Raw genomic sequence first — 25,569 nt, forward strand, 5'->3', positions numbered from 1 at the left:
AGGCCAGCCGACCCCCCCAAAGTGCTCAGAGACGGACATGGAGTGAGGTGCCCCGTATCTCCGCACTAGCCTGGCCAGGAGAGGCCAGCCGACCCCCCTAAGCCCCGGGGCAGAGTATGAGTGGCTCGTCTGCACGTCCAGCCAACCTCACTCCGCAGTCTACAGCGGAAGCCACAAACCGCACCCAGAGCCCCAGGCACATAGCCCCTGGGCCTAGGGCTGCAAGTCGGGGTCTCCCACAAGCCCCAGCCCCCCAACTTCTACAGGTGGCCCTGGGTCCCTGCAGGAGGGTGGGGACTCCGGACACAACAGGGCTCAAAGCCTGCTCTGCTGCTTACCACCTTTTTCCTGGCCTCGGCTTCCGCCTCTGAAGGACCACCACCCGTAAGGCCAGTGTTCTGGGCGCTCCAGATGACGCACACCAGGAGCCTGACACTGGCCCCAGTAAACACACGAGCATCTCCACGCAAGGCAGGGAGGGGGCTGCGCAGGATGGAATCCGTCAACTTGGCCCTAACTGTCCCAGTTGGGATGTCTCAGGGAAAACCACAAAATCAGGGAAAAGTACTTCCTGTTTGGGACTGTGCAGTCACAAAAACTCTCAAAGGACTCTTAAATCACGGCGCAGGGTGTCTGCCCCACCCTGTAAGGTGGGGGGCCCCCCACCTCCGTCCCCCTCAGCAAGTTTTCCTGCCCCGAGCAGTGATGCCAACAGTGGGACTCCTAGGTCTCCAGCCAGATGGACCAGAACTCGCTCTGGTCTACGAGAACAGAAGGGTGTGTGGCACGTGGAGGAAGGAGCTGCAGGGGCTCCCGGGGCAGGTGCTTCTCCGAGCTCGCTTGAAGCACTACAGGGTGGCCCGGTGTAGCCCTGGTGGCAAATACGACAGGACACCCAACGCCCAATGCCCCCAAGACCCAGGAAAGCCCAGAAGTGCATGATGCCGAGGGGGGCTGTGGGGGGCCGGGGTGGCCTCGGGGGGGAGGGCTGGGGTGGCCGTGCAGGGCTGTGGTGGGCCATGGGCAGTCTTGGGGGGCTGTGAGGGGCCGGGGTAGCCTCAGGGAGGCCAGGGTGGCCGTGGGCAGCCGTGGGGGGCGGTGGGGGGCCAGGGCAGCAGGCTGCTTGCATGTGCGCGGGGGTGCGGGCCGGCCACCTGGAAAAACAGCTGCTGTGAGCTCCACATAGATGAAACGGGTAAGAAAACTTAAAAAGAAAAAAAAAAAGAAAAGAAAAGACACCTAAAGAAAAGAGAACTTTGTGCTGACCAAGTCCCCAGAGCGGGGTAACAGTCTGTTTAAGAGAAATGACAAAAATAATCACAGCATGAAAGAGTAACAGTCAAGTGGACAGAAGCAAACTTCCACTTGTTTTTTTATAGACTTATTTATTTATTTGAGAGGAGAGAGAGAGCATGCGCATGAGCAAGGGGGAGGGGTGGAGGGAGAGGGAGAAGCAGGCTCCCGGCTGAGCAGGGAGCCCGATGCAGGTCTCAATCCCAGGACCCCCATGGCCTGAGCCAAAGGCAGACGCTCAACCAACGGAGCCACCCAGGTGCCCCAAACTCCCACTTATTAAAAACAAATGCAGCGCCACCAGGGTGTGGCCAATGTGGTCCATGAAGGACTCTCTTCGCTCTGAGACCGCTCCAGTAGTGGGCAAAAGCTACAGGACGCCAGGGCACAGGTAGGCGAATTCCCTGAGCACAGGAATTCGCAGCCAGAGGAAATCTACCCACCACTCAAGCACAAACCTCCAACTTCCCTAAAAAGGAAATACAAGCCAGTCCGCATGGCAGAAGGCAGCGGGAACCGTGAACGCAGACGCCCTCGGAGCCGGCGATTCTGCCTCTTGAGCGCGAACCCAGCACGTGGGGAGTGTGTCACCCCCACGGCGGGATGGGACCCAGCAGCACGGCACACGAGCCGGCCACCCCTATACGGGCAGGCACGGCATGCTGAGCATCACGTGGACTCACACAGGACCCCGGCCCCGAGTGACAAAGGCTGCCGCCCCACGCACCATGATGGCAAACAGGTATCCAGAAAGACCAAAGGTGACACAGGCCCCCGCATGGGGTGGTTTGTAAAACTCTCTCCAGATGTCCTATAATGCGTTCCTACTGCTTTTTTAAACTACGAAAATAAAAACCTGGGTACGGGAAGTACAGCAACATAAAACCTATTTCCTTTCATTTCCAAAAAGACCCAAGGGATTCCTTGGCATCCGGCATCAGAGGAACGTGGGGTGGAGGGGGTGGGCCAGGCAGGGACCACGGCTCGGGAGCGGGGACACCTAGCTGACTTGTGCCCAGAGCAAAGGGCTCAGGGCTGGCCTCACACCAGCCAAGCTCTGCACCTCCTGCAAGGCCCTGGCTGGGTGGGTTCTCACCGTCTGGGATTCTCTACAGGCCCTGGAGCTGGGGCTGCCTTCCTTCCCAGTTCAGCTCCAGCAAGCCAATGAGGTGGCAGCGGCAGGATAGGGGACAAAGCACCAAGTGTCCAGCCCTGCACCATCAGAACGCAATGCACGCCTCGGTGAGCCAGGGGCGCGTCCCTCCAGCCACCAGCTCACCCCAACCCTGGACTCCTCCTGCCGGCTACTCACGTCAGCCTGCGGTGGGGGGGGTCCAGACACAGCCCACCAGAGCGAGGGGCTCCCAGAGGCCCAGCCCGTCCCTGTCCCCCCTGCTGCCCCAGGCTCCCTGGGCCCCTCAAAAGGATGAACCATCCACGCCGCTGTCAGCTCAGGACCAGACACCAGGACTCCCCACCCACCCTACCTGAGGATGGGTCCAGGCTGCGAGGGGAGCCATGCTGCACCCCTGCGCTGGGCCGGGTGTGGCGCATCCTACAACAGAACTACCACATCTTGATTACATCTGCAAAGTCTCTGTTCCAAGTAAGGTCACGTTCACAAAATCTGGGTGGACGGGAATTTGGGGAGGTTCATCCCCCATCTGTCAGATGGAGATGGAGGGCAGTACGGACCATTGTCTCAGACACAGAAGAGACCGGATCTCGGACACCAAGTGCAACCCAGAGCAAAGCTTCCCATGCGGAGCCCATGTCCAGTGGGTGCCCTCTCGACAAATCCTACCTTCACCTTGCATTCTGGTTGCGGCTGCCATGTGTCCCCTGGGCCCCACCAGCCCCCCACTCCCCAACCCTACCTCCTCAGATGCCCTCCACAAGCACCCAGAGGCCCAGCCCAGGCGGCTCAGGGCAGCTCCCGTAAGCCCCCCACCCCAAGGGGAACCAGCTGCTCAGCGCGATCTGCCACCAGCCGGCCCTGCCGCTGTCGGAGGGAACCCCCTCCCCGTACCTCCACGTGGAAGCAGACGCTCGGGGAAAGGCCCCCTGGCCGTGGCTATTCCAGATCCCTGCTCAGAGCCAGGGCATTCTGCAAGGACTCAAGGGGACCATGTGCGATGGGGGCACCTGGTGCTGTGGCACGGGGTGCAGGGGCTCGCCTGGCTCCAGGCAGCACCCGCCAGGCTCCGCGTCCCCTGCACGCAGGACTGAGTCCAGCAGAGCTGGCCTGGGGACACAAAGCACGCTGCTCTGGAAACCCACTGAATGGCTTCTGGACACACAAAGGCAGCAGTGTCTAGGGAAACTGGACTTGGAAACCACAAAGGGCTTTATCTCCCTTCCCAGCCAAGATTTTTTAAAAGAGTGGTTCCTGGTCTCCAGCTCTTGCAGCGCCCCAGCCAATCTGCCTCGACCCGCAGCGCACACCACTCCCCGGCCTGGCTTCATCTCCCGATATCTACGGCTCTCCTGCTGATCTGAGGACAAACAGTGTCCACTTTCCCACAGGATGCCGTCCCGTCCTAACCTTCTTCCTGGGGAGTCACAGACACTGAGAACGGCGCGCCTCCCCCCTCCCCCCAGGCCAGTCCCAGAGACGGCCAGGTCCTCTCCATCCTCCGGGAAGACAGCCCTGGACCCCGCAGTCAGCTACAGACTCTGAGGCTCTGCAGGGCCAACAGGAGGGACGGGGAGGAGGCGCAGACTCGGGTGTCCTAACCAACGCCCCAAAGGCCTTGCCCCCAGAACCCCAGTGCACACGCAACTCCCATCCAGCCCTGCGGGGCTCCGTGCTGGGCACCCCCTGGGAGCAGTCTGACACTGGAGACCATGGACCCTGTCCCCAACCCCATGCCAGGCTCAAGACATGGCTGACAGCGGCTGACCCCCAGGTTTCCCCAAACACAAGGCTTGTGTGGGATCCACTTCTCTCACCCCAGATTCACAGCTCAGTCCTGCCAGACTTGGCACAGGCAGCAGGACCCCAAATGCTCCCAGCATCCACACCCAGATGTCCTGCTCCCGACCTAGCACCTGCTGGCTTCCCTGGGAGTTCTGCTCCGGCCGGCTGGACATCTCATTGGTAGCTTGGTTCTGCCTGGCTTAGCGCGGAGCTGGAGTCTCAGTGCGCCCTCCCGCTGGATGGCATGTGTATCCACCAGCTGCTCAAGCCACAGCCCTTGAAGGAGCCCTCAATCACAGGATCACTCCACGGCCACCCGCAGCAAGCACGACCACCCTCTCCGAACCAGGCCCCACACCGGTCTGCCTCTCCACCCTGACCCCACCCTCCTGCCCAGCTGGGCCTGGGGCGGAGGGGCCCGCAGCACTTCATGGAGCCCCTTCTCCATGTGGCAGGAAACCAGACCTCCCAGCGCTTCCCCTGTCCAGTCCCTGGGGGTCCTCTGGTCACCGCGTATGCTCCTACCGTGGGGCCCAGCACCTCTGGTTCTGGGGTGTCTCCCATCCCGGAGCCTTTTTCTCCAAGTACCCCACCTTGAAAGCCATTCCTGGAACTTCCAGCTAACTCCCTTGTTTGGGATTTGGGCCCCCAGCCCCATGCTGTAAGAACACGGGCCCCAAGGGCGGAGGCAGCCGTGGCTCTTCAGGTGATGCCCCAGTAGGCCTGGCCCATGCTGGGGTCACAAACCCTCCTCCGGCCAACGAAGGAATGATGCATAAAGGCGGGGCCATGCTGAGCGGTGGAGCAGCAGGAAATCCTGGGCCCTACACCGGCTCCAGGCCACCCAGCCACAGCTGCAAAGGGCTGTCCTCCCAGAGAGCCCTCAGAGCAAAGGGCCATCCACGGACTTTGCTCAGGAGCCCTGCTGGGGTTTGCAGTCCCTAAATCCATAAACACTTGTGGAAAACTTAACGCCAAGTTTTCAACAACCTGGGGTGTTTCTCTGGGGGGGGGGGGGGGGGAAGGCTTGAATTTCTTCCCGTGGACAAGGATCTTCAGGGGCTGTCTGTCCCACAAAGGTCAAGCCAAAGCCCCCAGTGCAGTGAGCCAGGGAGGATAATGAAGGCCCAGGTCCCACGAGCTCAGTGACTCTGACCGACGGTCCGGGTGGCCCTGGAAAGTCAGATTAGAGTGGGAGAGCTGGGAGGGCCCGGTGTGAGCTGCCACCCCCTTTTCTGTGACCTGGGATCACGCCCCCGGACCGGAGAGCTCATGACCGCACAGGGAGCGGCCCCGGGGACCCGTGTGCAGAGACGTAGGTGGGACGGCGACTGCAAACCGCACAGATATACAGCCGCACGCACACGCTCACAAACACCAGGAAGACGTGCAGCACACTTCGGGGGAAAGCCGAGCGGCCGGTGCGGCTCACAGATGTTCTGACTTCTCCTGAGCACCCCCCTCCCTCGTCCAGCACGATCCTAACGGAAGACGAGTACGGCGCAGGCAGGAACACCGGCCGACATTCTGTTCCGTGAACAAGACAAGGTGCACGTGGGAGGCACGCATCAGAGCCCCGCGCTGGTCGCGGACGGGGGACGCCCCTGCCGAAGGGCAGGGCAGCTGAGAGTGGAGGAGCGTTGCCTCGGCTTTTCTGTGCCCCTCACGGTGAGTGGCCTCCACACGTCCCACACGTGGCTTTTCCATCGCTGGATTAAGCCAAGATAATCAACAAAAAGAGAAGCGAAGCCCCGATTCGTAGCATCTGCCCGTTTCTGTGGCGTGGCTGCTCCCACCATGGCCATTCTCAAGCCACCAAAGAGACGTGCAGGCGTGGGCGCGTGATTGGGGCCGACGCAGTGGCCGCCGTGACCCAGGATTTCCACCTTCCAGACACAACAGACGCAAGCCACCTCGGGATCATAAAAGTAGTGACGTAATTCAGAAGGGAGGGCTTTCCAGTGAATGCCTTTGCTGCGACTTCACCTAACTGTAAGTTTACAGACTTTCATTTTTATTACTGGCCAGCTCCCCAAATCCCTGCCAATGTTAGCAGTGCCCGTGAGCTGGTACGAGCTGGTTCCAGGACACCGGCCCTGCTCCCTCCCCTCACACTGCGCAGCCGCAGGAAACACCTGGGAGCCCAGCGCTCCCACTCCCCCTTCTTCCCCCCGCAGGGCTCAGGGACAGAGGCCTGAAACAGGAGCCAAGGTCAAAATGCAAAATTCAAGCCCCTGAGGGGGCCAAAGGGAGCAAAGACAGCCCTGGGAGGTGGGACCCAGACAGCGTGGTCACTGGGCCTGCACCCCGCCCACCGTCCTCACCGCCCCAGCCCCTCAGGTCCCCAGAGGAAGTGCCAAGATTCTCCCGCCCCCCGGAGTCCCGGGCCCCCGCCAGGGACATTCCTGCTGTCTGAGGCGTTCCCAGCCACCGAGTGACCACCCGCCCCCACCCAGCCAAGCGGCTCGCACCGTCCGTGAGGTCAGCCCCACGCGGGCGTCCTGCAGCACGATGGTCCACGCAACAACCACAGCTGAGGGGGCGCAGTCAGGGGACACGCGCCTGTCCGGGGCAATTCCCACCGGAGAACCCACTGGGAGCGGACTGTGTGCTGAGCTCAGACCCCAGCCACCTCTCCTCACCATCCAGGCGGAGTGCAGTGGCCCTGAGCGCCCAGAGCAAGACACTACCTGCCACGTTGTGTGACCTTGTGTGGGTCACACACCCTTCCCTGTGCCCGGTCTCTGGTTCTGAGAGCATGTTGACGGTAGCCCCTCATTCAGCTGTGCATGGAATGACCCTACGGTCATCACCTGGCGAGCAACAACAATGAGAGCAAAACCCCAGATCCTGCTTTCCAAAACCACATTCAACAAATGTCACTCTCCCTGCACGCTGTCACTTTACCTGGGGCGCGGTGGTGACATCACTGCTTGACAGATGGGGGAAGCCACAGTAAGGGGGTCCAGGACACCTGAGACCCCCGCCCCCCTCCCAGCCATCAGCAGCTTCCAAACCCTCCACAGGCGGGAAAGGAAGGGCCAGCGGGTGAGCGGAGCCTGCAGGCAGTGGGAAGCAAGGGCCATAGTGCCCAAAACACCAAGGGAGGGTTCAGACCAGACCCCGGGTGGGGGGGGGGGGGGGGGCAGGCAGCCGATTCGGAGAGGACACAGCACCCCCCCGGCCAGCACTCCAGCACCAAGGTTCAGCCCTGCCACCTGCCCTGCACAAACCAGGCCCGTGCCCTTTGACCCCCAGCTGGAGACCAGCCCCAAGGATCAACAGTGAGTTCTACAGAAGCAGGCCAGCCAGGCCAAGCCCAGCCCTCCTGGTCCTTGAAGTGGCATTAAAAAAGAGCAGTACCTGTCACAGGTGTGAGCCCGGCCCACCTGAGGACTTGTCTCCAGGCCCTTGGGCCTCAGCACAGACACACACTTGGAGAGGAAACCCCAGGCGGGGGCTGGGAGCACCTGCTCTGGAGTGCTCACCAGGCCCCAACACAGGGGAGGACAAACCCCCAGCACTGTGCTTTCACTATCCCCAGGCCTCCTGTGCACCCCAAAACCTGTGCAGGGCCCCAAATCGCAGGCAAGAGTGACAAGCTCCCGCATCCCAGGTGTCCTATGTCCTGGTCACAATGCTGTTAAACCAAATGACAGAAAGGGAAACTGAGGCTTGGGGAAGCAGCATAAGAGAGAAGTGGCACATCAGAAACAGAAGCCAACATCACTGGACTCCAGAGCCCGTGGTTGCCCTAACCCCATCAGACCCAGCCATCCCACCCTCCCTAGCACATGCCTCTATTAATACATCCCTCACTGTATGACAGCTCCCAGGCCCCTCTGCCTAGCATATTGAGTAGTGAGCCTGGCAGAGCGGCCACACTGATGTTTATTTAAACAAAACAAAGCTAACAAGAAAATCTAACGTTTAGGAGCAGGTAGACAAAAACCTCTGTGTCACGTTAGCAAACAGAATAAGCTACTAGAAACGCACACAAATTCATTTCACTCTCCATCACTCTTTACAACAAGGACCTGAGAAGATCCAGCCAATGAGACAGCTGGTAGGAAGCACCTTCCAAATTCCGGGCACTAGGCATGACTTCGTGCCATGGCCCTGGCCCAAGTTCCTGAAAGCAGAAAGGGGCGTGGCTCGCAGCTGTCTGAAAACAGGCTGCTCTCCAAAGGCACTGCACCATTATGACACTGCAACAGGCGAGGCGCCGGGCCGGGCAAGCCTGTTCTGCAAGGGGCCACGTCGGAAATGTCGGGCTTGGCGGGCCACACGGCCCGTCCTAACTTCTCAGCTCTGCTGTACCACAAAATGGGTGTGGCTGTGGGCAAATAAAACAGTATTTACAAAAGCAGGTGGCAATGTGCTAGGTTTGGCCCGTGTGCCATGCTCTACAGCCCCTGGTCTTACAGCAACAGATGCCTAGCCGAACAAGAGCTCTCAGAAAGGTCACAGTACTTAACTGGCCCACTAACAGGGAACCTGGGCCCTCGCTAAGCACCGGGGTCCCAATGCCAGTGGCCTGAGCATCACACGCTTGTGCGTGGACCTCACCCCCATCCAGTCTTCTTAAGGAAAGGGGTGAGGGGCAAGGTGCTCTCCATGGCGAGGGTGGGGCGGCCTGGACAGTCTCTAGGCTCCCTGGGGGCCAGAAGGATCTCGGTGAGGGAAACCGACCCGTCTCCGTCCACCTGAGTCGTGGGCCAGGGGCTTCTCCCCACATCCCTCATATCCCATCTGAGGCAGGGAAGCTGGAAGGAGAGGAGCTGTGAATAGCCACGGGTGGAAGGCACTGCCCACCCCCAAGGGCCACCCTTTGGCTCTCATTCAGGGTAGTGTCCCCTGCTCTGCAGGGACAAAGAGCACAATGAAAAAGCCCTCATGACACCAGGAGCCAGCCCCGGGCCCCACCCCTTGACTGGAACACCCCAATCTACGTTCCGTGGCTGAGCACTGCCCCCCTCCCCAGAGCCACTCAGCTCAATCACCCCAGACCCAACACAACCCGGTCACCTGGCTGTCACCTGGCCGTCACCTGCTCCCGGCAGCCAGTCAAGGAATGGGTGGGTGAGGTGCATTTTAAAGACCTTCCGGGACCCCGGGCAAATCCAGCACCAGGTAAGCCCACAGCTTTAAACAGCCCCTTAGGTGAAAAGAGCTCCTGTGTGCCGCCAAACCACCTGCCCGGAGGCCACTTTGTTTCTGTTTTATCTCAGCCCAGCCCAGGCCCAGGGCTCCCCTGCCAGGCCTCTCCCCACCCCAGGCCAGGCCCCAGGATATTTACAGGCCCTCCGCTGGGTGTCAAGCATCACAGGCCACAAAGGTTTTCCGTGTTTAAAACAACACACAACGAGGAGGAGGTGGAACCCACATTTCCTGCTCAGCAGGCCAAGAAAGGAACACAACCCAAGCCGGGACAAGGCGTGACAGCAGAGGGGCCGGCTGGACGGCGCTCGGCAGCCCTCCCTCCATGGGCCTCTGCTACAAAACTCACATCCAGCGTAAAAGAAAAGAGAAACTAAAACAAACAAACAAACCCGGAACACCCTCAAAGTTGTCTTTGCATCTGCCACCCGGGTAACCACTGACCTCCAATGTGGCCGCCGCACAGTCTGGTCTTCACTCGGGCCGTCCTGGCTGGCCTGGCGGCAGGTGGGCTCTGCAGGCGGAACGAGCCATCTACACATCGGCTCCAGCACATGGCCGTGGGGACTCGGGCTGCACACCCTCACTGTACAGCAGGGGTCATGGGGCAGAGGCTACGGAGGCAGGGGTGCGACTCGTGCGCCGCACCCTCAGGAGTCACAGTGACAAGCGATCCGGTCAACGGGTGTTTAATGAGCACCTACTATGTACCAGACGCAGTGCGGGAATGCAGAGGAGGCACACTGACGGCCCAGGCGCTTCCTAACCACGGAGAGGAGGAGCCAGGTGATTGGGGGACAGGGGGCCACGGGCCAGGGCAGACCACTCTGAGCTGCAGGAGCCAGCCGCGGGCTGCAGAGGGAGACACCCCAGGGAAAGGGAGCAGCACGGAGCCTCACAGCAAGACGGGCAGAGGAACTGGTAGGGCCGTGGGAAGCAGTGGAGGCCAGGCAGGGGCTTGGTCCACTCTGGGGGCGCGCCCGGGGAGGCCCACCTGCAGCAGCTGCACGGAGAGCCACACTGACATGGCCCACGGGCTTCACACCTCCCCGTCCCCCCCCCCCCCATCCAATCCCCGCCTGCCCGCCTCTGGGAGGCTGAAGCCCTGGCTCCTGCACACCTGTCTCTGGGCCAGGCCAGCACGAAGGACTCCGTAAACATCAGCTGCTGGGACTCTGGGGTCCTGCCTTCTACAGAGAGGAGGGCGTTGAGGTTCAGAGGGACTTGCAGCCATGACTGGGTGGAAGATGGTGTCCAGGCCACTGTAAGGTCCCCGTCACTCCTGCACTGCCCCCCTCCCCTAGGACGGCTCACGGACCTGCCTGGGGAACGAGGGCAGCCTGGCTCAGAGCAGTCCATTTGCCAGATTCCCAAGGAAACACTCGGCCCAATTTCCAGCACCCACGGCCAGAAAATAAACACAGGGCTACCAGAGGACCCAGCAACCCCGCTTCTGGGGATACACCCAAAGTACCGACACCTGGGGCTCAAAGAGGGATGGATGGATGGACGGACAAACAAAATGTGGTCCTCGCATACAACGGCGTATCATTCAGCGTCAAGAACGTCGGGAATTCTGACTGGGGCTACAACACGGGTGAACCTGGAGTACGCTGTGCCCCGTGAAAGAAGCCAGTCACAAAGGGGCCAATTCCGCATGATTCCACTTCGATGGTCCCCAGGAGGGTCACATCCACAGAGACAGAAAGCCCATGGTGGGCACCAGGGGCGGGAGGAGGGGGACAGAGTTTCAGTTGGGGAAGAAGACAGAGCTCTGGAGACGATGGTATGATGGGCTCACACAACGTAAATGTACCTAATACCACCAACCTGCATACTCAACAACGCTTACGATGGTTTTACGTCATACAGCTTTTATCACATTTCCAAAACATATTATACACACCATGTTGTGTATATCTCATCATGGTTACATATACACAAGGAGAGACAGCCTGAGCAAAACTCTCTAAAATAATCTATAAACCCAATGTGATTCCCCTAAAAAAATATAGAAAATGATTTTAGAGAAAGCAAAACAAGCTAAGTCTAAGGTTTATAGGGAAAAACAAACAAGCCGAATAACCTGGAAAATTCTGGACAGCAAAAGTGATGAGGGGTGACGAGCCCTATCACGTAGCAGAACATGGTGCAGCTACAAGCCATTCTGCAGACGTGGGGATGGCGCGTGAACAGAGAGCAGGGCCACGGAACAAACTAGAATGTACAGAAGCAGACCCAGCCCCCGTCGGGATCAAAGTGGCATTTCACAGCAGAGGGGAAGAGACACACTGATATCTGGTTAGTTGTGCGGAAAAAGGTAAGGTTGAAGCCACACCTCACACCTTCCCAAAAGACACTGGAAGTAGCCTGGGGGCCACATGGGAGGGTCCAAGACCTCAGACCAGACTGGGCCTTTCCAAGCAAGACATGAAGCATGGTAAGAACACAGATTACTTTCAAAACAAATTTTTGCAAGGTAAAAAACCTCCATCAGTAGTCAAACAAATGATAATCTAGGAGAAAATGTTCAGCACAGACTACAAAGGATTAATCTGTCCGACGTTCATAAACAGCCCAGTAGAAAAATGGGCAAAAGATGCAGACAGCTCCCAAAAAAGGCAAACAGTTCTTAAACATATGGAAAGACAATTAATCTTCACTTAATAAAGACAGAAATACAAATTGAAATTACACTGAGAGCCCCTTTCCCTAGCAGACCGGCAGACGCGCAGCACGTGGGCGCGACGACAAGGAGAAAGGGTCCCCTGCTTGGAGAGCGGCGCCCAGGGCCATTCTGCAACATCCAGTAACGGTACTATTTCATTTCCAGGAACCTCTCACGCTTGCAAAATGATGTATAGGCAAGGTCATTTCACGGCCATGTTGTTTTTGTAATAGCAAAAAGAGGCTGGGTGCACCCTCATGTCCACCCATGGGCGACAGTCACACATGAGAGCCCCCACAGTCTGAACAAGAAGCGAGGACCCCCCCACCCCCCACCCTGCTGGAGACCTCGCAACCTGGGCTGACTGCTACCTGCCAGTGTGTGCAAGCCAGCAGCCACGGAGGACTAGAGAGGAGGAAGTAGGGAGGGGGAAGGGGAGGAGGGAGGGAGGGAGGGGGAGGAGGCACTGGAGACCCATCCTAAGCTTCAACCCCTTTTGAATCCTGAATGTGTTGACTATTCCGTAGCAAACGTTTTAAAATTAAACGTTTTAAATAAAAGATAAGATTTTTTTTTTGATAAGAAGGATTTTAAATAAAGCAGAAAAAATGGGAAAAAGGACCTTCATTCACCACTTCAGGGAAATCTCTCCCAAGGCCAAACCGGCGGCTCTCATAGTGTGGGCCAGGAACCCCTTCTGGGGGACCCACAAGGTCAAAACTAAGGCTCGTTTGCTTTCCCATGCTTGCTCTCACGCCACGGCGGCCGGGACAGGACCCAGCACCCCAGCTGTGTGCGACCACAGCCCACCTGCGGCGGCCTGCAAAGCGGGCAACGCTCCCTTCACTCATTTCTTTTTTATCTGGGGAGGGAGGTGCAGGGAATGATTTTTAAAAAATAAAATATGCTCCTTATGTGAATACGTAATGGGTTTATGGTTGGCAGTTTTTGATAAATTAATAAATATTTTTAAATGTCTCAGTTTAACTTTCTAATCCGGTAAAGAGCAACAGGGACAACCCACACACATAAGGGCCCTCTGGTGATCTCATGAACTAAAGATATAAAGGGGTCCTGAGATCAACTCTGAGACCAGGCAGCCTACCCCAGTGATTCTGGAGAAGGGGTACGGGGCCAGGCCAGTGGGCCCACGACTCCCCCTGACCCCGGTCTAGGCCTTGGGGGTGGCAGCTGGGCCCCGGCTGGGAGCTGTGTCCACAGACACAACCAGAGTGGTCCTCGGGCAGGTGTGCAGCAGGCAGGCTGGGCCGCAGGCCTGGCAGGGGCGGGGGGCAGGGCCTGAGCGCTGCCTGCTCTGGGTCACCACGTGTGCAAGAGGAACCTCAGAGGGGCAGGGCAGAGCGCCCTCACCTGACAGGTAAGGAGACATGGCACAGAGCCGGGAAGCAGGGGTGAGGCAAAGCCCCTGTGCCCAGCCAGGCCAGCGGCTACACCTCCCTCCTTCTCCACTTCCACCTCTTGCTCAGGCAAGAGGAGGTCCCCAAGCACACCCCCATTTCGCCACCCCTCTGCTTACACACACCCTCCCTGTCTCTGGGTACCATGCACCTTTCAGGGGCCACAGAAGCTTCCTGCTCCAGGAAGCTCTCCTTATGTCCTTGTCCACAGGTGTCTCTCAGTTCGTGCACACCCCACCCCGGGGCACCTGGGCTGCCACATCAGAGTGTGCATGCACGCACCTACCCACCGTGCCTCTGCAGCCCCGTGCACACGGCCTCTGTGGTTCTCAGGCCTCAGCAGCCCGTCTCCCGACCCCCCACACTCGGAGTGCAGCTCAGCAGGCAAATCGATGCCTTTTTGGTAACAGGACTGCGTGAGTCCGGAGCACACAGGTGTTCCACTTACCAGAGCAGAAAAGGCCCAAGCATCTCGCTCAAAGTTTCATCAAAGTTGGACCCAAAAAAGGCCCAACGCCAAATCCTTAACCGGCTAAAAAAACCAACGCAACTAATCAGAACATGCCACCTTCTGCACCGAGAAACGAACGTGTGCGAACAGAGGACCTATACAAACCCACATTCCATGCAAACCTGCCCTCAAAGATGCCACCACCCTGTTTCTGTCCTCACGGAAACATTGCGGGCACGTCACCTAAACCATGAGGCAGACGTCACTCAGCAAGTCCCCTGGACCCAAGGACGGCCCCAGCTCACCACATCATCTCATCCCCACAGGCCGCAGGGCTCCAGGGACCCAGCACGCGGTCTCTGCCGCGGCCTGGACCGCACCGTGTGTCCACACCTGGCCTGGCGGCCGGCACCCAGCTCTGCGATCCCGCCGGAGCCACCTCCCCGCGCTCGTCCCAGCCAAGGGGTCTGAAGGTCTGGCTGTGGATTCCCAGGGGAGGGCAGGACGCACCGAAAGCAGGCGTGGAGACCTGGCTTAACCAGACTGACAGGTTGGCACAGCCAGAAGGGTGGTTTCCCATCCCGCCCGGGGACGGCAGCTGAGTCCATCCCACAGCCTCGAGATGCTGCAACGTGGAGACCTTGGGGACGGTAGGAAAGACCCAAGAGGACAACGGAGGTCACCTGTTCGGGCCTGATCCCCAAATTCCAAAAGGAAACAAGATTCCATCAACTGGTTCACTGAGAAGACAGACCGTGGGCAGCCCCCACCAAGCACAGCACACTGTCCTGCCCGGGGGAGGCCCGGCTCCACCCACACACAGATGGTCAGAGTCCCTCACCTGTCACACAGGTGACCCCACAGGAAAGACTACCTGCATCGGTCCTCCCGAGCACACCCACGCCTGCGGAAACCGCTGGCTCTGGCCTCACTGGGGCCACCTCACCGGTAAGACTCCAAGCCTGGGTCTCCCTGCGGGGAGCTGGGCCCCTCCCCCACGTCCTCCCCGCCAGTTCAGGGGGAACCTGCAGTTACATAGCCCTGACCTCCCCTCGGAGCGCTTCACCTGCACACAACGATCCCACCTCCATCCACAAACTGCCTCTGGATAAAGTAGATCCACCTGGTACGGTGGGTCAGCCCTTGGAGCGAGGAGAGCACGGGGGTGGCCGGCCCCTCTCTGCGGGACAGCAGGCTCGTGCTGACCCACTTCGAGGACCCTCACTGGCTCCCACTCCTTTCCAGCTCCCTGGGAGAGCCCATCAAGGGGGCAGAGGAGGAAAGAGTGCCACCCGTACGGACAGGAGAGCCGGAGGACCCAGCTCGCCGCTGTGGACGTCACCCTCTGTCCCCACCCCGTGGGACAGGGAGGCACCTGCCTGCGGAGCGCGGCTCGAAGGTTCCTGTGCACTTGCTTCTCGGACTCGCTGATCCTCGATGACTTAGAGGACGGTCACTGGAGCATCATGGGCTGTGGGGTGGGCACAGGGAGGGTGCAGGGGTGTCAAGGCAGGAAAGGGGTCCCTGTGGGATGGACTCAGCTGTTGTCCCCGGGCGGGATGGCCGACCCTGGCTGAGGGCTGAGATGCCCACAGGAGCCTGTTTTCCTCTCAAGGTTCTCCACTTGGGGACCCCAGCGCCTCCAGCACAGCCAGACGTCTGGGGCACTGCCACCCTTGCCCAGAGCCCAACCAGCTCCTCCCCGGGACTACAAGACGAGGGGCCCCAGGGTGCGGAAACCCCTTAATAAAGGCGGACTCACAGCCCAGGACACCGAGGTCAGAAGGGGCAGCCCCCTCCCAGGCGACTGCATGAAACCCGGTCCCAGTGGCCAGCTTCTCCCACACCGCCTCTGCGCTTGTTCTGGAAACCCGAGGCGCTCAGTTCCCCCCTGCACCTCACTTCCCAGGAGGCTGCCAATACCCTGCACGAGGCTGTGGGCTGCAGGGCGCCTTCTGCTGGGCCTGGTCTGCGGGCTGCAGGCCGCAAGTGGGTGCAGAAGCCCCTTCCCTCGATGCTTCCCCTCATGGCGGCCCCCTCCGGGCCCCAGGGCTCCCTGTGCTGCCCCTCCCACACCCCCCCCCGGGGTCACGGGGTGGGCTCCGACCTTTCCCTCCCCTCCAGGGCGGCCCCAGCCTCCATCCACCTCCAGCCCCTACCTGCTCCCAGCCTCGGGTGCCCCTCTCCCATCCCGGGCCACTTCCCCACTTGAGACTTCTGGAAAGCCCTGCCCTCCCTGGGCCTCACCCCACAGAGGCTCCTCACCACCCACCTCCCTCACCCCAGCTCCGCGCGGCCGCACCCCCCAGCACGCCTGTGTGCTTTCACGCCTGCCCTGGCTTAGAATGCTCAGTACCCCGCCTGCCCACCTCCCACCCTCTCAGTCCACCCAGACCACTCCTCCCAGTCCTTCCAGATTCAATCACACAAAGAGGGGCAGGGAGGAGGGACCCTCCGGGGCCGAGGTCAGGCCCTGCAGATGAGGGGCAGTGGCAAGACAGTGTGCTGTCAGCCCAAGAGAGGCCTACGCCAGGAAACGAGGAACGAACGCCGTGCAGGGAGCTGGAGCTCGCGGCTGGGAGAACACCAGGGACACGGGGTCGTCATCGAGGTCCCGGCTTCCCTCCCTTCCCTAGGACGCTGGAAAGAACGCAGTAAACAGACAGGGTCCTGCACGAACGCTGACCGCAGCACCTGTGACCCGAGGACGGGGCGTTCTCTGGCTCCACACGCCTGAAGCCCAGAGCGAGCAAAAGACTCGGCCCATGAGTCCCCCCAGCCCCACGCACGCTGCCACGGACACTCGGCCCCACACCTGCCTCCCCACCGAAGGGCGCACCACCGGGAGGGCGCTGCTGGTACCAATCCCCCTCCTCGTCCCAACGCCTCACCCCAAGCCTGCCACAGCCAAGAGCACCTGCTGGCAAGCGTCCGGCTTCAACTGAGGTTTAGGGGGAAAAGCAGGGCCGGTGGGAAGCCAGCCACGGTTCAGCAGCCAGAATTCACGAGGACCCCGGGAACATTCCGTCAGGTTTACCTTCCTGCGGCTGGTATAAATGGGAGGGTCTGCAAATGGGACAACCGTCAACAAGGCCTCCAGGTTGCTTACGCAGACGTGCGATTTCCAAGCCTTTGAGAGAACAGTGTAGACGAAATCAATTCCTTTGATGTTTTTGTTAAAATGGCTTCTTTTTTTTTTACAAAACCTACACGGGGAAGGTTCTCATTTAGGTTACGCTAGTGCACAAAAATAATCACGGAGTAAGGTTTATATCTCCTAATTATACAGAATTTAGGACAAAATACTCGTGTTAGTGATTCTGAAATACTTTATAAATAGGTCACACTAGGCTCTTTGATTGCCAGGATGCCTGCAGCTCACGCAGCAGAGCCCAGCCTCCATGCACAGAGGGACCAGCGGCAGCAGGGGGTCCCCCCCCAACACGGGAGGCTCGGGATTCAGGGACTCTAGGGATGGAAATCCTGCCTCGGATTCGGGCGTCCTGCAGGTGTGGCAGATGTGGTCCCACCCCAACCCCATCCAATCACAATCGGAATGGGAAAAAGATGCGGAGAGACCAGGAACCCGGTCGTGAGGGAGAGCAAGGGATAAGGGAGGCCGGGGCTGAGGTTTCGTGCGAGGACTCGGTGCCGACACTCACCAAGCTGTGTTCCATCACACGGTTAAGCAGTCAATTGTTTAAAAACACACACCTGCCTAACTTAAAAAGGAAGCTGATCTGTCACGTGAGTCAGCTGGTGGGGGGGGGCGCGGTCCCAGTGCACTGCCCGACCCGGCCCCGGGGAGGATGGACTCGGGTGACAGGCATCACCTCCTCAAACACGCCCAAATGCCCTCGGCCAAGTGACGGGGATGCTCCCTGCACGCCTGGGGGGCCTGCAACTATGGGCAACGGCACCTGATACTTCCCATCCCTCCGTGGGCCAGGGCTAACTGTACAGTGCAGGCGGGCGGGACACAGACCTTTCTGGGGCGTGGAACCTGGGTCAAAGGTACAACTCTGGCAGCACGCGCCTCCTCCGGACTGGGTAAATGTTGGTAAACTAACAGTCCATTTTCTGATGCAGCGGCAAGGTTAATTTTTTTAGGTCTGGGATCAGAGAACGTTAAGATAGAGCGGGATTTCGCAGTCATGTGCTGGGAAGAGGGAGGACACAGTTACCTGCCTCGTGGCCTGTGGGTTCTGGGCACCTGGCTCCCTTTCTGGGACCCGCGCCTTCTCCAGCCGTGTCTCTAAACTAGAAACCTCAGCTCCTGTCCTCAGACGCTGCAGGCTCTCCCTCCCTCCCTTCAGACCTAGCCCTGCCAGGCCCTGGCCCCTCTCTCCTGAGCGGCTGGCCTACACTTGGTTCCAGCCCAGGCTTCCCCTCCTCCCCTCACCCTGCCAAGCCGCATGAGCAACCAGCACCCACCGCCCCAGCATCCACAGCAGCAGCCTCAGGCCTGGGTCACACACACACAGACGGCACCACCTCCTCGGACGGGCACCCCCACCACCCCCAGCACCTCCTCAGCTCTCTGCCAGAAGACAAGGTGGCCTGCAGCGCCTGGGGGACACACAGCCAGCAGACAGAAAGGCCTGCACTCAGGGCTGCACCAGCCACACGCCGGGGCCGCGGCCTGTTCGGGCCACCATGGCTAATGTAGACATGCAGGGCCCTGGTTGACAGTGGCCTCTGGAATGACCCAGCCTCACGTCTCTGGCTGTGTGATCTTTTCTGAGACACCTCACCTCTCTGCGCCAGGCTCACCGCTCGCCCACGGGGCCACTACCGATGGAGACCACGGGTATGAAGCCTGGGCCACCCGGGGTGCCTCCAGGATCACTGTCCCCATCATCAGGCGGCATTTCTGTGGGAGCCTTCCTGCTGTTCCTTCCTTTATGGTTCCTGCCCCACCCCCAGCGAGGTCCTGCCCCTCGCAGTAGGTTGTGACGGACTCCAGGGGGAGGGGCAGCCCAGATCCTGGAGGCCTCCGTGGCCCCACCCCACCACGCCCCACCACGCCTCTGCTCCAGGCACCGCCCACTGGGCTGGCTGAGCCTGCAGAGCTCAGGGCAGGAGGGCGCCAGACCCTGAGCAGCACCCTCCTGCAGATGCCCCCTGCGCCCCGCCCCCAGGCTCTGAGGGGCAGACCGGAAGGGCAGGTCACCGCAGAGAGCACCAGCATTGGGCCCCTTGCCGCTCCAGCTCTCACCGGCCACGTGCGGCAGGCACCTGCCCGAGCCTGCCTTCAGGCCAGCGGGAGAGACCACCCCTCCCACCCACCGAGTGCCGGGTGGTGGTGTTGGGGGGGACCGTTGGGAGCTGGCTAGGTGGGTCGGGGAGGAATCTGACACCCGAGCCTCCCTGAGAAGGCTGGGGAGGTGGGGGGAGGCCTGAGGTCTGTGCAGAGCGAGGGGGGCCTTTGTGCACACATGCATGAAAGGGGCGAGTCACCCCAAAAGCAGAATTTAGGGTCTACATGAGGCCCATAAGGGGTAGCAAAGAGGACAATTTCAACCCTGTAAAACCCCTAAGTGGACACAAAAGGTGTAGTGGGTGGGACACAGATAAGGGCACGGGCCCTGGGGACAGCAGAGGGGCTTAGCCACTTACAGGACCTCTCCAACCCCCACTGAACTCATCTGCAAAGTGGGGACGATGAAGACCCCCCAGCTTTGTTGTGGAGGGTGGCACCCACCCGCTCACCCTCTCCTGGGGGACCCTCAGGCAGCCCTCCCCAGGCCCCCCAACCCCCGTTCAGACCACCCCCCAGCATGCCGTCCATGCTTGGGCCACGTGAAGTGGGGCCCCTAGCATCCAAGGCTCCCTTCCCTAAGAGGCTTTCCCAAAAACGACAGCGACCCTGGGGGGTGGGCGGGGGGGCAAGGACGCCGAGACCAGGGCTGTAGCTCCAGAAGGATTCCTCCCTGGAGCACTCCTCACTCATCGAACACCCGTGTGCACTGATGCAGCACCTGCTGTGTACCCAGCCCCTGCCCAGCTCGACAGACGCCTGTGGTCCCTGCCCTGGGTCAGCAGGAACTCTGCTTTAGAGGAGAGGCTCAGTCACCAGACCCAGGCCTCCTCGCGAAGCCATGATCCAGGGAAAGACTGCAGCACCAGCTGGGCCTGGGCCACATCTAGGCTCTGCCAGTCTGTCCCCTACGTCTTGGGATGAGAAAGGCCCAGCCCATGTGACAGCGGTGTGGGGCTCAGGAGCCTGACAGAAGACCCCAGGGAGAGGAAAGGGCCACTTTAAGAACTCCAGCCACCTGTTTCCCCACAGGGGAGCATCTGAAGACTCCCCACTCCCCCAGTGCAGCAGGGAGCTATGTGGCTATGGAAGACCCGGGATGGAGCTTTTCAAAGATGAGAAACTGGCTGGTGAGAGGCCATGGCTCCCCTTCCCTGGGCTCCATGCGGCCTGGCCCACCAGCATGAATCCCAGTTCTCCCAAGAACCAGTCGGGCTGCCTCACACAAACACTAGCAGACCTCAGCACCCAGGCGGCCCACCACCTCCCTCTGGACGCTGTGCCTTCCACACACACTGGGGAGATGCCCAGCGGCCCCTGCTGCTCCCCCCGTCGGAGGGGGTGGCGATGCCAGGCAGTCCTGAGAATTCCACCCCCACTTCTGTGCTTGCCCTGGTCAGACTGCTGGGACTGATCTCCCAGAGGCCCTCCCCCCGCCGCCAGCGATGGTGCTAAGTGTGGCTGAGAGCTGTCTGCGCCCCTCCTGACCGGCACGGACCCCTTGCCTCCACGATCTCCCAGCAGGGGCTCGACCTTGGGACACAGGCGGGCAGGCAGGACACAGGCAGCAGGAGCAGGCTGGCCCCTCCAGCCCTGCCTCCCTCCCAGTCCTCACTCCAATCCCGCCAGGAGCTCCGCCCAGCCTGGATGCCCAGGGCTTTCTGGTGGTTGACTCACAGCTTACTTCCTCTCCCCCAAACACGCTCAGTAGCCACCGGATCACTTATCTGCAGCCCCCACTGTGCGGCAGGCTGGGCTCCAGGGACCAGTGAACCCCACGCCTTCGGGTCTACCTTCTGATCCAGCACCTGTGGGTCCCTACCGCTTTCCCGCCTCCTCCACACCAACCCGCCCACCGCCCCTTTCACGCGCGCGCACGTGCACACGCGCACACACTTAGATGCTTACACCTTATTTTAACTTCCTCACGGAATACTTCTGATGTGATTCACACATCTCCCTGCGTTCTTAAGCACTGGCTGCTGAACAAAGTACTCCTTTTCCTTCTGATCTGGGATGTGCCCAGCATGCCCGCTATACGCTCAACCCATCTGGCAGGACGGGGCAGGGCCCGGCAGCATGCACCGCTGCCCCCTGCCCCCATGCAGCAGGCCACACACTTTCTTCTCCGCAAGGAACTAGAAAGGGGCTACAGCACAGGGCCTGAGGCCAGCCCAGGACCCCCAGGACATGCCCAGAGGGGCCTCGAAGGGGCGCACAGCACAGCCTCAACCCCCTGGAGCCAGTGGGCTGCGTCGCTTGGGACAGCTAGGCACCCCTCCACCCCACCCCACACAGGAACCTCATAGTTCTGCTTCTGGGATGCAGGGCCTGAGGTGGTTCACGCCCCTCACTGCCACAGCGCACACCCATTGGCGTGTACGTTTTGTGGGAACCCTGTGGATGGTTCGTTAGCCTGGTTCTTCTAACAGTGAGAGTCTGAGTTCGGTGGTATGAAAGGTCTGTGTTTCTCACTATTGAAGTTGCTTCAGCATCTTAAATGCCAAGCTCCCCAGCCGGGGGCCGACACTGACCCGCATCCTCCAGTCTCTGCCACGGAGCATCCTCAGAGTGGGGGAAGCCCTCCGCTCCCATCGCCTCTGCTGTGGGCAGGGGGACTGTGGCCAGGCCGGCCTTCACTGGTCCCGCCACGCTCACCCCAGTGGTGCAGCTCAGGCTCCCCTCCAGGCAGACAGAGGCCACCCCACACCACGGTCACCAGGCAGCCACGCCGGGCAGCCATGACCCCCAAGCGATTCCAGTCACCCCAGAGCTCGGCCACCATCGCCAGGCCAGCATCACCCCGAAGCCGCCTGTCACACGGGACCTAGCAGACCCCAAATCTCAACCCGGAAAGCAGGAGTGATGCGGGTGCAGCACAGCAAGGTCCTGGGGTGGGGGCACCCAGCGGGGGAGCCAGGCGAGCAGGCAAACAGGCGGCAGAGGGTGGCACGCTGGTCCCCCGTCAGGTCCCAAGAGCCTCACTCTCAGGAAGGGCCACTCAGGGACAACAGCACCCCCAGCCCCACAGAGCCCCCGCTCACTGAGGCCCTGGCCTGTTCCACCAGCTTCCTCAGCTCCCCCCCCCCGCGCCCACGGGACCACAGCGGGGAGACAAGAGCTCTGAGGAGGCCCAGCCGGGGGGCACAGGCAGCCAGCCACACAGCCCACAGCACCCCGACAGGGCCCAGGACATGGCAGGGGTACAGGCACACATTGGCTGGGTCTCTAGGAGCCTTGCACAGGAGCTGACCTTCGGGAAGCTGACCCCGCAGGTGCCCACGCCACCAGAGCTGGTCCAGGGGAGGGCAGAGTGGTGGCTGGAGGCCTAGCCCGGCCTGCTGCCCCTCCTTACTCCTCCTCAGGCTAACCCCCCTGAGTCCTGCCAAATGGGCCCCTGTGGTCTCTTCTCTCGCCCCTCCGGGGGTCCTCCCTGACCCCCAGGCAGGGCCGGCTGCTCTGTCCCACAGCCCCTACCTCTGTCGTCCCTCCCGCCTGGCCTGGTCCCCCTCCCACCATGCGCTCCATCATCAGGCCCTGCTGCCCAGCGCCCGGCACAGAGCAGGTCCTCATCAACCAGGCGAGAACAGACGGGGCTCCCAGCACCCGCACAGAGACCAGACGCGGGCCGGGTGGGTGGGCCGGAGACACCCCTGGCCCCTCGGCAGGAGCTCACCCAAAAGCAAGAAAACAAGACCAGCTCCTCTCGGAGCCAGACCCCACTGCATGGGACAGAGCACTGTGACGGTGCAAACAGGATGGTGGGCACGGCACTCCCACCCAACTGTGCGCCCACTCCAAGCAACGGTCCTCCTTGGTGCCCAACTCACCCGCTGTCCTTCCCACCGTCCTGCCCCACTTTCCCTCAGCAGGGACAGCTGGCTGCTCCCCTTTTCAGAAACCTCCCCCCCGGGGCGCCTGGGTGGCTCAGTTGGTTAAGTGACTGCCTTCGGCTCAGGTCATGATCCTGGAGTCCCGGGATCGAGCCCCGCATCGGGCTCCCTGTTCCGCGGGAAGCCTGCTTCTCCCTCTCCCACTCCCCCTGCTTGTGTTCTCTCTCTCGCTGTGTCTCTCTCTGTCAAATAAATAAATAAAATTAAAAAAAAAAAAGAAAGAAACCTCCCCCCCAACCCGTGGCTGCACTCGGGCCTCCCCAGCCCGGGGAACCCGGTGCCAACCCCTGCCCAGCCCCTGGGGCCTGCAGACCGTGTGCAGGCCCCCAACTTCGGGGCACCTTCTCTGCCTCCCAGCCTCCCGCCTGGCTCCGAAGCCTCCAGCGGAAGCCCTCCTCCCTGCCAACAGGACCCACACGTGCCGCACAGACCCCACACGGAAATGGAAGCCCACACACAGCCTTGCTTCTCTCCTTTCCAGAAAGGAAACTGGTCTCAGGGCACGGCTGGGCTCCACAGAGCCGCGTGCGGACCTGTGCTCTCCTTTCAAGGGCTACCCCCTGCTCAGGTGTGAGTTCAGAGGTGGGGAGAAGCCAGGCCCCACCGGGGTCGTAGTCCAGGACGTAGCCGAAGAGTCAGCTCGCGGTCTTTCTCCTCATGCTGCTGAGGCCAGACCTCTGCGGCGTGTTCAAAGTCAGCCCCGCTTTCACATTTCAAAGGGATGCCAAGTCTGTGCCCATCCCTGTGGGGCTCCCCCCCGCCCCGTTCTCCTCCTTCCCTCTCCCTGCAGGCCACAGGCCTTCTTGGAGATGTGACGCCCCGTAACCCCTGCGGCCGGAGCTCTGACAGCACGCCAGGGCCCCGCAGAGTGAGGGGCACTGGACACGCATGCTGCGTCCAGGCCCATAAAGCGGCTTCCCGCAGCCAGGGTAACAACTGTGACCCCGCTCTGCGCGCACACCGGAAGGGGACAATTACGGAAATGGATGGCAAACGGGGAGCCCGTTTCCCACTGCAGGATAGGAATTTATTGATCAGCGAGAGGCGGAGGCCAGATCCACGTGGTAACGAGCAGACTGTATCATCAGGATGAACTCATTTCACTTTACACGGACACAGATGGTTACTCACAGAAGTCGTCAGCGATGCGGGGAGCCCCATGGTTAGAATACTCGAGTGTGTCTCCCACTCCGCCAGATGACAGTGCGCCCGGCACCCCGACCCCAGCACCCAACCCCGGGTCCTAACCCACCACGCTCCAGGAGGAGGAGCAGCCGCGCTGGGGCAGGACGTGGGAAGGTGAGCCTGGAGCCGCCTGCAGGGCCGGAGAGTGGGACGCACTCACCCCCCACCAGGATAGGGGCCAGAGCTGGAACAAGACCTCCAACAGGATAAAGAGCTCTAACACTGAATCAGACAGGAATCCGTGCTGATATAGGAAAGACTGAGTACGTTAGTAAACGGGGAGAAGACAAGGCTCCCACACAGAAGAATTCCAAACAAAGTAGGAAGAAACTCTGCCCTGGAGGAGCCGGGGCGGGACCCCCACTTGGCGTGTGCCGGGCACACAGGCTCCCCTCAGAGGGCAGCGCGGACGGGAAGAGGGGGGCTTCGCGGTGGAGAAGCCTGACCGGCCCCGCGACCGCGGCCGACACCGTGCGGGTCAGTGAGGCTGAGAGCAGGTGCCCCGACGCGGCGGGCTGAGGGGGCGCTGCCCCTGTGGGCTTCCTCCCAACCCCGCGACCCCGGTCCAGCCCCCGAGGAAAACATCCAAATTCCAACAGAGGAATTCCAGTTGTCTAAACAAATTCCAGTGTAGAGGGACCCTACCATATATCTAATACTTCTCCAGGCTGTCGGGGTCTTCAGAAACAAGAAAAGTCTGAGAAACCGTCCCAGCCCAGAGGAGCCTCTGGAGACGTGACAAGTCATGTATACGAGCCCAGATGGGGTCCTGGGATAGAAAAAAGATTTTAGGTTAAAACTAAGGATATCTGAGTAAACCCGGACTTGAGTTAATAATGTGTCCACACTGGTTCACCGATTTTAACAATGTTTCACACTAACAAGATATTAACAACAGAAGAACCTGCAGAACCAGTGAGTATGTAGAAATATCTGCCTTATCTGTGCAATTTTTCTGTATATCTAACACTGGTCTAAAACACACAGTCTATTAAAAAGCAAACAAACAGGCATGCCACGCAGCGGGAGGTGGGGCGGGGCCGGCGGGGCCTCCGGGCTCATGGCAGCTCGGCCCCAGCATCCCGACACCCACAGCCAGACCAGCCCTGCCCTGGAGGCGCTCCAGAGGACACAAACAGTGAAGTTTCAAAAGCAAGCGAGCGTACAATCATCATCCAGGAACAGAAACAGTGGGGAAGTCAGGGAGAGAGCCTCATGGACCCACCCCCACCAAACCCCCTACCTGCAACCATTCACCCCCAGACGCTGTCCCCAAAGAGGCCAGCAGAAAATGAAAAGCAAGGCCCCTGCCCTCCGGCAG

General features: G+C 60.5%; 1 protein-coding gene across 1 annotated transcript in view; it reads right to left on the bottom strand.

Annotated features, from left to right (window-relative positions):
* Positions 1 to 25,569, bottom strand: part of GRAMD4 (GRAM domain containing 4) — a 79,742-nt gene that overhangs the window by 48,139 nt on the left and 6,034 nt on the right. The gene's annotated exons all lie outside the window — the stretch shown is intronic.

The sequence above is a fragment of the Callorhinus ursinus genome, unplaced genomic scaffold (assembly GCF_003265705.2).
Source record: "Callorhinus ursinus isolate GAN/ISIS: 27379988/994484 unplaced genomic scaffold, GSC_fseal_2.0 scaffold48, whole genome shotgun sequence".
Lineage (NCBI taxonomy): Eukaryota > Metazoa > Chordata > Mammalia > Carnivora > Otariidae > Callorhinus > Callorhinus ursinus.